This window comes from Rousettus aegyptiacus, unplaced genomic scaffold, assembly GCF_014176215.1.
Source record: "Rousettus aegyptiacus isolate mRouAeg1 unplaced genomic scaffold, mRouAeg1.p scaffold_m13_p_2, whole genome shotgun sequence".
NCBI classification, from domain to species: domain Eukaryota; kingdom Metazoa; phylum Chordata; class Mammalia; order Chiroptera; family Pteropodidae; genus Rousettus; species Rousettus aegyptiacus.
Window position 1 is genome coordinate 170,166,493 of NW_023416295.1, and position 12,177 is coordinate 170,178,669.

General features: G+C 55.3%; 1 protein-coding gene across 2 annotated transcripts in view; it reads right to left on the bottom strand.

Moving 5' to 3' along the window:
• Positions 1–11,959, bottom strand: part of TMEM184B (transmembrane protein 184B) — a 44,843-nt gene extending 32,884 nt beyond the window's left edge. The window contains exon 1 of one of the 2 annotated variants that reach the window (XM_016161733.2): positions 11,812–11,959. The gene's annotated coding sequence lies outside the window, so the exon portion shown is untranslated. The remainder of the gene's footprint in view (positions 1–11,811) is intronic. The other variant, XM_036237484.1, reaches the window with a different exon arrangement.
• Positions 11,960–12,177: the final 218 nt, after the last annotated feature.

Below are 12,177 nucleotides of genomic sequence, written 5' to 3' on the forward strand. Positions count from 1 at the left end.
GATTAAATTAAGGGTCTAGAGATAAAGAGATTATCTTGGATCATCTGGGTAGGCCCGATATAATCACAAGGGTCCTCGTACGAGGGAAGCGGGAGGGTGAGAGGGAGAAGAAGCCGGGGTGACAGCGGAAGCAGAGAGCAGACTGGAAGATGCCGAGCTGCTGACTTTGAAGATGGAGGAGACCACGAGCCAAGGAATGCAAGTGGCCTCTAGAAGCTGGAAAAGGCGAGGCATCTGTTTCCACCCTGGAGCCTCCGGGAGGAGCGCAGCTCTGCCGACACCTTGGTTTTTGCCCGGTGAAATACATTTTGGACTTCTGAACTCAAAACTGGAAGACAATAAATTTGCATTTGAAGTAACTGAGTTTCTGGCAATCTGTTACGGCAGACGCAGGAAACTAATGTGCCGATTTACAGAGGAGGAAACAGAGGCTCGGAGGGCTACGGTCATCTGCCCGCAGTTCCCTGGTAAACGGAGACGCTCACGCGGGCCTGGCTGTCCCGTCGAATCCACAGATTTCTGTGGCCTCTGGAGCCAGACGACCGAGACCTGACTTCCGGCTCTGCCACTTCCAAGCGCTGGGTGCGTGGGCCACTCACATGACTGTCTTCCCGCTTTAGCTTCCTCAGCTGTAAAATGGGGGTGCAGCCACATGTACCTCGAAGGGTTGTGACAATAAACAAGCTACTGTCGGAAAGCACTGAGCACAGGGCCTGGCGCCACATGTCACCTGTTGTGATTGATTATTCCACTTCACGGCCACTGTGGCCCCGTCAGGCCGAGAGCACACAGTCCCAACAGTGTCTGAAACCCAGGCCAGTCCTGTCCGGTTGTCTGCTCTTTTCTAAGCCTTCTGAGATCATATTTTTATTCATTAGCTTCGTATCCAAACCCTTGTGAGCTGCAGCCATGAAGTGCTCGCTCGGGCAGTCGCCGCACCCCCGCTGGCCGGGCTAAGCGGGCCACACGCTTGCACGCACGTCTCCAGAACATTAACGCAGCCCGGGAGGGATCTGTGCTCTGCTCTTTTAATTACTATACATGGAAACACTTCCATATATATCGCTCTGGGTAACATCTGACTCCGGCACTGTGAATCTGAACCGGCCACTCCGCTCTCTCTTCAGCCGCCTGAGAAGGACAAGCCTCCTGCCTCCGGGGCTGGCTGCCTCTGGGAACTTCTGGGTGGCTGCCTTTGGGGGGAGGCTGACCCGCAGCAGAGCAGGTCAGCAACCCCCAGCCTGGCCCCGCTCCCGAGGGGATTAGAGGGAAAGAGCTGTGAGCCGCTGGCCAGTTCTGCCTGGTTAGCCTTTGGAAAAAGGATCACATGCCCTCGGGAGGGGGAGGGTCCCGTCGCTCAGTCCCCCTCCCCTCCCAGCAACACAGACCAGCCAGGCCTCTCTAGCAGCTCCACATCTCTCCCCTGTCTCCTGGGGCCAAGTTCCCACGAATCTGTCAGCCAGGAAAGAAAAATCATCCAATGTGCATTCCCTCACTCGGAGGAGCAGGGGCAGGAATGTAAGGGGACAACGAAGCGATCCAACACCCTTCAGGGAGCGCTCACTTAATTCAGCCTTGTCATTAAGTCTTTTGCTTAATACACGCAAGCCAAATTTTGATCACCTCACTCTTCTCCCAAACTGAGAAGAGATGGGCTTTGACCACCTTTCCAGCCAGCTAAAGTCATCCACCACTGCGCAAATGGGTCCCCTTCAGATGCAGGACCCTGAACCTCAAGAGTCCTGTTCCCCCGTGGGAGCAGGTTGTTTAAGCCAAGACCCCTGAACCTGCCCTGACCCCTGGGACCCCTTCAGCAAGAAGCCAGGCTCCTGCCCAGGGTGCCTTGGTGAAAAAATCCCAACCTGAATTTCATTCACACAGATACATGCTGAGTGGGGTGAGCCGGCCTTCCACCCTGAGTCTGCATGTGCCCCACAGACGAAAACAACAGATTCCACAGAAGCCCTATTTATAACAGCAAAAAGGCTGGACACAACCCGAACGTCCATCCGCAGGAGAAGGGGGACATGTGTTGGATACACGCAAACAGGGGACTCCTGTGCAGTGGCGAGAAAGAGCGAGCGCCGCTACGCCCGACCTGGCGAACCTCGCCAGAGCATTTTCTCTGGGATTCCAGGTACAGGAAGGTCAACCAGCCAACAGTGATGAGGTGTGAGGAGTGGCTACCTCGGTGACTGCTCTAGACAGTGGTTTGCAAGGATATTCAGAGGCACGAATATCTATCGCACTGTACATCTTAGTGTACTATAGTAAGTTAAACCTCCCTATTAAGTTTAAAAGTACAAATATGTGTCTTTGAGCACCTTCTATGTGCTAAGTCCAAAGGGACCTCAGACGAGACTCTAACCTCTGAGAGCTTATAGTCTAGCGGGGAGGAAAACACAGGTGAGTAACAATGCAGGGCCCGCGGCCAGGGGACAGGTAACGAGTGGGCCAGGGCTGTCGGTATTACTTGTGATTTGGGGAAAGTGGCAGAAGAAACTGATTAAATGCAGACGCTTCGGAGGCGGCCAGACCTGTGTCCAAATCCTACTTCTTGCTGCATGACCTGGCAAGACGTTTGCCCCACGTCTGCATCTGTAAGAGAGGTCACAGCCACTGGACCTCACGGGTCCCCGCGAGGGTGCACGGGAGAATGCACACAGGGCATCAGGCATGAGACTACTGCTCTCCCCACCGTGACTGGGCCCGCCCTGTGCCAGGCACTGGGGTTCACAAAGGTGCCCCCCACAGCTTCCATTCCCACTAGGAAGAGGGCAGCCACCATTCACCCCGCCGGGCAAAAGTCTAACAAATCTGGGGTTGTGGGCCTGACGTGGACTTCGCCCCAAAGGCGCCCACAGCCTGGCGGGAATCAGACACCTAGGACACAATGTAAATCGGCTTAAGTGTCAGCAGAGGGGACAAGATAAAGGAGCGGGGGAAGTCACAGGGCCATGCAGAGGTGGAAACTGAGCTGCGCCTGGAACAGAGGATAGGATCTGGGCACGTGAGCAAAGGCGTGGAGGTGGGAGGTCAAGGGTCAAGGAGGCACACAGAGGAAAGGGCAACCAGTCCAGTGTGGCCCAAGAAGCGGCCCGGGACAGGGGGCCTGGGCCGCCCAGGGCTGAGTCCGACTTACATTTTGCTGTCAGCAGGGAAGCTCTAGAAGGTTTCAGAGGTCAGCAGGGATTTAAAATGACAAGTCAGTCGACAGGAGTGTTTCAGAGGGGCCGGGGGCGGGGGGGCGGTGGCTCCATTTCTCCAGGGCTGGGACTGGGGTCATATTAACCAAGAAATGCCCAAACCCTCATAGCCAGTTCCCCTTGTGACACCCAAGGACACATTTTTGATTAGACGGTGGTCAGGGGCCAGAGTCAGGATACCTGGACCATGGGGGGCGCGGGGGCGGGCCAGAACCTTGACCTTCCTGCACTGAGCGACAGGTGAGTATACATTTCTTATGGTCTTTGTTTATTTAATTTTTTAAAAAATATATTCATATGACTCGGTACTCAAAAGGTACAAAGGGTCCCTAGTGAACAGTCTCTCAGCACCAGCCCCCATCCCAGAGGTACACAATCACTTCTCGTGACTCCCTAGAGGCCCTCGGTACAAACACGAGCAAACATGCTTCAGGGCCATACGGAGGGCGGCAGCCCGGGCCCCCGCCCGCACCTCTCACAGCACGCTTGGAGGGTATCCCGTGTCTGGGCGTGGAGTCCCTGGGTTACTTGGTATGGCTGCACAGCATTCCATGGTTCGGAGGGACCAAAATTTGTTCCTGGCCCCTACCGATGGACACTCGGGTTACCCGCAATCTTCTTCTATCGTGAATAAGGCAGTCATGACAAATCTTGCAAATAAGTCATTTTGCACACAGGTTAACACATCTGTAGGATAAACTCTCAGATGTGTGAAAGTATATAAGCACCTGTAATTTTGAAAATGTTGCTTGAGAGGCAAGATACGCTTAAATCGCTCATCCAAGAAATACACGTAGTTATTGGGGAAAATACTGACAATGTGTAGTTTTAAGAGTGCCCAGGTGCAGAAACAGCAGAGAAAAGCCCCGTTTTAAGCAGGCAGAAGGTCGGGTCAGGAGAAGGTCCTGGTCCCGGACCTGCCCCTACTCGCCCCGTGCCCTGGTCCATGAACTTGCACTTCCTCCCCAGTAAGTGAAGGGCTAGACCCGCTCAGCCCCTCGGCCCTTCCCAGAACAGATGTCCTGGTCCCAGGGCAAGTGGGAGGGTGGACGGTGACTGGAGTCACCACAACACCCACATGTAATTGGTCTCCCTGGGTAAAGGCGTCAGTACCCAGGGGAGGAACGGGCAGGCCACGGCAGGTGCGATGGAGGCAGGCCTGGGGGCGGGGGGAGGGAGGTGGTGGGAGCGGGGAGGGGTGAGTGTTTCCAGTGCAGCCATCTCAGATGAGTGACAAGCACCCCTTGCTGCTTCCCTGGCACAAGCTACAGGGACACCACTGCCACGCGGGACACACTCAACACTCCGCGACATTCCCTGCCATGTCCGACCTGCCTCCTGACGGCAATGACCACCGAAATCTCGGGCTTCCAGCGGAGAGCTGGCGAGGGATAGAGGCGAGTCTCAGGATACCCTTGTCCCCCTGTGAGTGAGGATAGCTGAATAAATGCAGCAAGTAGGGCAGGGCTTGTTCCCGCATTCCAAAGTCGGGCCCAACTACTGACAACTGTGAATGAAAGAAATTCACTGGCCCCCAGTCGAATGGGAGACACCGCCTGGCAAACCGAGGGCAGCGTTCGAGAGGAAGAGCCCTGGCCAGCCTTCCCGAAGCCCAGCCCATGCCCTGCTCTGAAGGACTGAGAGGGCCAGGAACACCTATAAATCAAATCATGCTTAAACACAATAGGTTGTTGCTATTAAAATTTGTATAACCAATGCACTGTGCATCAACCTTTCTTTGTAAAGCACCTGTGCACTATTTAGGTAAATCTAGATTTTCACACATCCTACTTCTTTAAAACCCATAGGCACACTTGTGTATGGATGTCTTTCCTCTTGCTAGAGTGAGCTGTGACCCCAAACGCCCCAGGACAGCTCACTCGGCCTCAGCTCCTAGACTCACCAACCTGCGTCTCCTGCCTCTGTGCATGCTTCAGGTGGTCCCACTATCTGCAAAGCTCTTCGCCCCCTTCTCCATCCGCCACCTCCACTGTCCATCAGAGCCCCCAGTTCCACGGCCCCTCCCTCAGGGAGCCCTGGCCCCTCAGGCAGAGCAGACTGTGGCCTCCTGGGACCCCCACAGCTGAGACCTGGTCTTCTGGTAACACATTTTCCAAGTCTAAGCTGCGATTTCCTCTGCGGGGACTGCGGGCTCTCTGAGGGCACGGCTGTCCCCGGGGCCACTGAGAGCAGCAAGGACACGCGATTCAAAGTGGAAAACCTAGCGCTTCCTTCCACAGGATCTTGGGCAAATTCGCTCTTCTGAGGCTCAATCTATCCATCTACAAAGTAGGTGGAATAATTCAAAGGTCCCAGGGCCATTGGGAGAATTAAATGAAACAATATATGTGAAATGTAATTTGCAAACTGCAAAGCCCTACACAAGGTCCAGTGAGGACCGTAATATTTGCATTAATTAGTATGCCAATATTAATATTAATATCCTCACGCACATCCCTTCACCAACACCTATTATTGTGCCTTGCAGGCACCCAAAATGATTGTTGATGGAATCCCAGATTCTCTGTTCATTCTAGATGCAATAAAAAATACGCATGTCAGAGGCGGACAAGGAGGCCCTGCCGGCAGCTACAGCAGCAGCCTTGGAGTGAGTTGGTTTTCCCTTGAAGCTTTTCTGTAAATGATGATCCAGAGGGTCAGCACAGCCCAGCAGAGTGGAAGTTCTTAGCCACCTGCCAGCAGGACAGGGCCTCCCTGGGTGTAGGCGGTCCACAGGGTTGTAGCAGGAGACAAATATAAGTACCAAATCATGTGTGTCTCCCAGAGCGGGAGGCTGTCTGATGTGAAAATCCCTTTCAGGGAGACAGATAAAGCAGCTTCCAGAGGTCTCACTCTGCCCCCTGCGTTGGGGTGGGACCACCCATGGCCCATAGGTACAAGGGTCCATGGACATGGTTCCCCAGCAAGGTGACTAGAGTCTTCAGGGGGATCACCAGATTTCAGGTTGGAAAAGAACTCACACAAATACCTTCTCCGGCCATCTCCACATACCTGTGAAGACCTGCTCTCTCTCTCTCTCTCTCTAAACCAGGCCCCTCTCTTTGGTGAGCTTTCTAACCTGGGACCTCGCCTGAGACTTGCGGCACCCGAGAGGTGGGCGGAGAGGGTACAAGTAGCCTCACTGGAGGGCAAGTGACTCGCCCAAGGTCATCGTCTGAGTTCTCTGACTCCGTCATCTTGAGATGACACAAGATTATGCCTGGAAAGAAAATACGCCTAAGCTTCAGCAGTGGTTATTTCTTCATTGTGAAATTTGGGGTGATTTTTATTCTTACCCCCCAATCTTTTCTGTGTTCAAAGTTTACTATACTCAACAATTACTATTCTCAAAAGCAGAGAAGCCTATTGTTTTCTAAAGGCTGAAACACAGAGATCAACAATGCAAACTTTCCATCAAATATTCATTTAGTCGTGTGTGACTTTTTAAAACGTGGTAGAGCTGGAAGTGACGCAGATTAGGCACAAAAGTTTTCTGGGTGGGATCTTCCCTCTGGTTTCCGCCCCAGAGGAGAAGGAAAAGGGGGTGACTGTGGGGCTTCCTGCCTCCCAGCCCAGGCCTGAGACTCCCAGACCATCAGACAGGCTGTTTAATATGCCCTGTAGGCCCCGATAATAAACAGTTCTAATAACCAATCCTGTTCCGATCGGCCTTAATAACCATCACGTCTCAAGAACACTTCCAGCTTTACCCAGAGTGGCAATAACATTAACCCATCCAACTATTTCTTTTGTTTAGTCAAAAACTATTTCAGCATCTACTCATTGCAAGGCATCGTGTCAGACACTGAGCCATCGCTAGCCTAAGACTGGAAAACGACCAACCAGAGGCTACGCGTCATCCTTCTATGTTCTGCCCAAGCGTAGGGTTTCAGCTGCGCTAAAACAGCGACAGGAATGTGAACAAATGCGGCCTGACTGTGACGCCTGCCTAATTCCAGCATCTCGAGGGCTCTGCCTGTGCCCCGCCTTCCCCAGCCCTTAGGAAAAGCAGGGTCCCAGAACCAACCCCCGGTGAGGAGGCCGGTAGCTTCCCTGTGCCCCGTTAAGGTACCCACACTGCATCCTACTTAGCAGAGGAAGAGACGATGGGGAGGGTACACGAGCAAACCCAGAATGTGGCAACCACCCAACTCCTCTCCCCGTGGCCCCCTCCCACTCTACCTCTTCCCCTTCCTGTCTTTTCTGAGGCAGAGAAGATCACATTCGATTAACGTTTATTGAGAGCCTACTAGGTGCAGAGCCCCAGAGTCAAACAATTTTGTAAACAAGAACTTAGACCCTTGCTTTGTACATGTTCCTCCTTCTGCCTGGAAACTACTTCCTCTTCCTTACTCACGGTGACCACTTAAATGTCACCTCCTCAGAGAAGCTCCTATCCAGGTAGGAATGTCCTAACGTTCCGTGACAGCTGTAACGGCTCGTGTGCTTGCTGTTTCTCTCCCCAGCTGGACTCAGCTCGGTGAGGGCAGCTCCCTGCATGACGGCTGGCACGAAGGTGCGTAAATACCTCTTTCTTGAATAAAGTAAATGGCCTGGAAGGTAATAATAAAAGCTGGTGTTTGCTGAGCACGTACTATGTGCCAGGTGCTGTGCTGACCTCCACGCAGATGTCAGGTCATGACAGTCGCGTGACAGCCACACGACCACCACTCCCATCTCACAGGGGAAAGAAATTGCATCGTTGTCCCCCTATTTTTAAAGAATGGGAAATAGAACCTGGTAAGCAACCTGCCAAGAGATAATCAAAGAGCAAGGATTTGAACTGCATCTTCCAAACTCTCTCTAGGTCACCAGACGGCTTAGCTCCTTATGTCCCTCTCTCTCAATGCCACCAGTGACCATTTTTGTCCCTTTCCTGAATTTTTGGCCTCCTCTCCCAAGGCACCCAATTCAGAAGACTTCCCCAACTCCTCCCGTCACATCCTACACCCATCAGCTCCCACACCTGTCCTCAGCTGAGCTTCGGCAGAGGTCTTGTGCGAAGACCCCTAGGCTTTCAGCCCCAAGCATGGTGACTAGAGCAGCTGCTAACTGCTGCGGCCCGACATGCAGCACGGCGGGCAGGTAGCACGGGCGCCCCCTCAGTGAACCCACGTGGGACCCAGTAGTTAGACCTGGCTCTCTGTGCTCCAGCTCCCGCTCTGTCCCACTCTGTCCCCACTCCCCTCTGCCTGTCTTTACAGCGCTGGTGAGCAGGAGCACACAGATGATGGACGGCCACCACAGCTCTCGAATGGGAAAGGGGGCCGCCCATGTCCATTCCAGATCTGCGGCAGGAGAAGGAGTCAGCGAGGACCCGTGGGACCCAGGAAGAACTTGGGTTCCAGCGCAGCATGGCCAATTTGCAGCTAGCTGGCGGGCCAGTTTTAGAGTGGACACCATTGCTACAGAGGCCTGTCCTGGGTCACGCGAAGGCGTGAAGACCAGAAGCTGCTGGAAGAAAAGAAAGGAAAGGCGGCAAGGGCTGAAAAGAATGCCAGGGACCTGGGGAAACGCAACAGAGAGGGAGGCCGGCTCTCGGAGTTCTCTGCAGGAATGGAGGAGCGAGATGATCATACGGTCCTGTCAGGCACCGCCGAGGATGTCATTTACTTTACGAAATTTTCAGGGCTCCCTGTTGGCCACACCAGAGTCAAGTTCAAATGCCTAGCTGGGCCTTCAGAGGTCTTTCATGCCCAAGCCCACCATGGCCACACCTGGGAAGCCAGGTATTTCTGCCCAGGGGCTCCTCCGCCTAGAACACCCTCTTTTTCCTCCAGGAGCCTCAGCCTTCACAGCACAGGACAGTTTGCTTCTAGGAAGACTTCTGGGACACCCCGGGGTTAATGGGGGAAGAACACAGGCTCTGAGGTCAGGCTCTCTGGTTCAAAGCTCAGCTCCACCAGCCAGCCCTGCCTTTAACCTCCTGGACTGCCCCCGTGGCAAAGCGCGAAGGTAACTGTTCCCACCCCACTGGGTGGTGGGAGGATAAAACCCATTATTCCATGAAAGCACTTTGCACTGTGCCTGGCACACTGTAAGTGCTTGATAAACAAGCTGTTGTTCCTATTGTCCTCCAGCCCCTTTAGGGCCCTCTGTTTCTACCACAAGCAGAGCACTGTCTGGCACATATCTGCCGCACTCTGGACTCCCTCAGCCCACCACGGCCTTTCAGAAGGCACGACGCACGGCTGAGGCCTCGCTTCGCAGGCCTAGCACGGTGCCGGGCATACAGGTCTTCTGTGAGCGCTCGGTGCCCGGAAAGGTCCTATGGCAGACCCCACACAGAGCTCTCCCGGGGCCCAGCTGCTGGCCTTCACAACTCACACAGCACGTCCCCCGTCTAAAGGCCCCGCAGAGCCAGAAGGGCATTCGCTGTTACTCGGTTTCAAAACAATGAAGGGCTGTGCTCTGCCTTACGGAGGCTGTTTCCACTCCAGGGAATTTCTGGGGAGAAATGAGCACAGCAGGGACTGGAAATAGCATTGTGCTCCTCTCGGGGAGAGAGCTGGGCTGGCCCACCAGAAACCAGGAGCAAAATCTCAAAGGCAGAGGGGAGAAAGCAGCCTCCCGGCAAAAGGCCGCGCTCCGGAGAACTTGGCCAGCACAAGTAAACTAGGACAAGATCACTGGCATCCATTGTGCCTTGAAGCTCTTCTTCCTACTTACCTGGAGAGCGTTAGAAGGGGTTCCTTGTATAACCCTCCACCGCGTGGGAACAACTTACTACAGATCCAGAATCCCAAGGGCTGCATGAAGGGGCCCCAGGTTGCTCATGGTTCTCGGGGGGAAATTCACAGTGCCTTCTCAACCCACGCTGGCTATCAGGACCTCATATCTGGATCGGGGTCACTATCTCTGTCCATCTCTCCAGCAGACCAGGAGCCCCTAGAGGCTGGGCACTGGCCCATTCATCTTCAGACTCCTACGCTCCTAGCATGGTGCCTGGAACGTAGTAGATGCTCAGTACGTTACAAGGCAGCAAGGCACAGCACCTAGAGAAGGGTCCTGGTTCAAGGATGACTCCATCCGGGCCTGCCATGTACCATGGACAAGTGAGTCTCAGTTTCCTCATTTGCAAACAGGGATAACAAATTCTGTCCTCACACAACTGCTGAAAGAATATACTGGGAAAATACACGTGAAAAGGACCAAAGCGGCAGACGAGTGCTATTCACCCTGGGCTTCAGCTCAGCTGTTCCCTCGAGTAGTATCTTTTCTGCTGGCCACACTGCCCTCTCCCAGCCCTGAACCCATTCTGCATGCCTTTTATTGTTTTATATTTTTCACATCTTTGTGATTACTTGTTTCTAAGTTTGATTCCCTCACTGACCTGAGAGGACCTGGATACAGAAGCATCATGTGTGTGTGTCCAAGGCCTGATGAAATGGGCACCGGGGCCTGGCTGCTGGGACCCTCCCACCCCGTGGCCCCAGTTCTGAGACGCACAGCCCCCTCCGACAAGAACTGATGTGCAGAGCCTCCGGGACCCCCAGAGTGTGCTGAGAAGGGAGATGGGAAGGGCCGCTGCAAACATAACCTGCAAAGAAGTCTCAACGCCTGCGCCTCCTCCGCAGGTGCCGGTGAGCTTGTTTGCCTGGCGGACGCCACAGAGCAAGGGCCTCCAGGGCACAGATTGCTGTTTCGTGCCTTGTGTAAAGAACCTGGCAGTCAGATAAATAACACATGGTCTTCGCCTCACACACAAGTATCAGGCATGCAAACACTTGCTTTGCGCCACAGTGCCCTGAGTGTGTTTACGTGTGTGTGTGTGTGTGTGTGTGTGTGTGTGTGTGAGAGAGAGAGAGAGAGAGAGAGAGAGAGAGAGAGAGAGAGAGAGATGCCTGTCCTTGCACAGTAAGGGGGGTATGGATTGGGAACAGATATCCATGTTCACCTCCAACCCCACTGCCTTGCCATGGCCTACAGCCAACTAGCTCTAGACCCAAGCAGTGCACCCAGGGAAGAAACGTACAACCCAGAGAACAGATACACACACCCTAAACTAGTCTCTATGATCTCTTTGGAGACAAATGTCCTTGGGAGTCCCAGGTTCCTGACGGCGCCTCTCCAAATAGCTGACATGTATGCAAGGCATGTACTCTCTCCACGCAAGCATCCCCAAAGGCCGCTCGCCAGGCCAACCACCCTCCCAGATCACAGCCATCCGCACAAGGCACAGATGCCTCCCCCACTAACTCGGCGGTGCCAGGCGCCAGCACACCCACCGGGCGCACACAATCCCACTTGCAAAGAGCCTGTCCATCCGCCTCCTCGCTCCCCCTGCCACCCCCACGGGCAGGTCCGATTACACTCCAGGCGCGGGCGCCGCCACGTTGGCGTGGAGGGGGCCAGGGCACACCCACGAGCGACCCTGCAGGACGGGCAGGGGGTGCAGGGCGGGATGGGCGGGGTGGTGGATGCTACCTCCCTGCTCGGCCAGGCCTGCTGCCTTCGCCCCTTTCACACCCGGGAATCCGCGGTCAACGTGGCCCACAGGGCACCCCACGGACGGGCCTCTCCAAAACCGCGCAGCCCCCCGCCCTCGGGAGCCCGCAGCCGCCCCCCTCAGGGCCTCTGGCGCGAGGCTGGCCGAGTGGGGTACCTCAAGAGCCCATGGCGGCGGCGGCGGCGGCTGTAGCGTGTGCGGGCGACGCGCAGCGGCCAGACTCTGCGGGCGGGGCGGACGCGGCGGGCGGGCGGCGCCGCAGCCCCGGAGACTTGCCGCCGCCGGCGCGTCCCGAGCCAAGCGCTGTGCCACCGCGGTGCGCCTGCGCACTGGAGCGCGCCTCCGGGGAGGGCGGGCCGGCCGGCGCGGGGCTGAGATCACCCGCGTAGCCTTAAAGGGGCCGCGCCCCGAACCCCCGGCTCGTCATCGAGGGGGCGGCCCAGGTTCTCCTGCTGCTCGCAGACAAACCGGCCAAGCGTCACCTCCCCCAGCTCAATCCGACCCCCCAACCCTGCCCTTCAA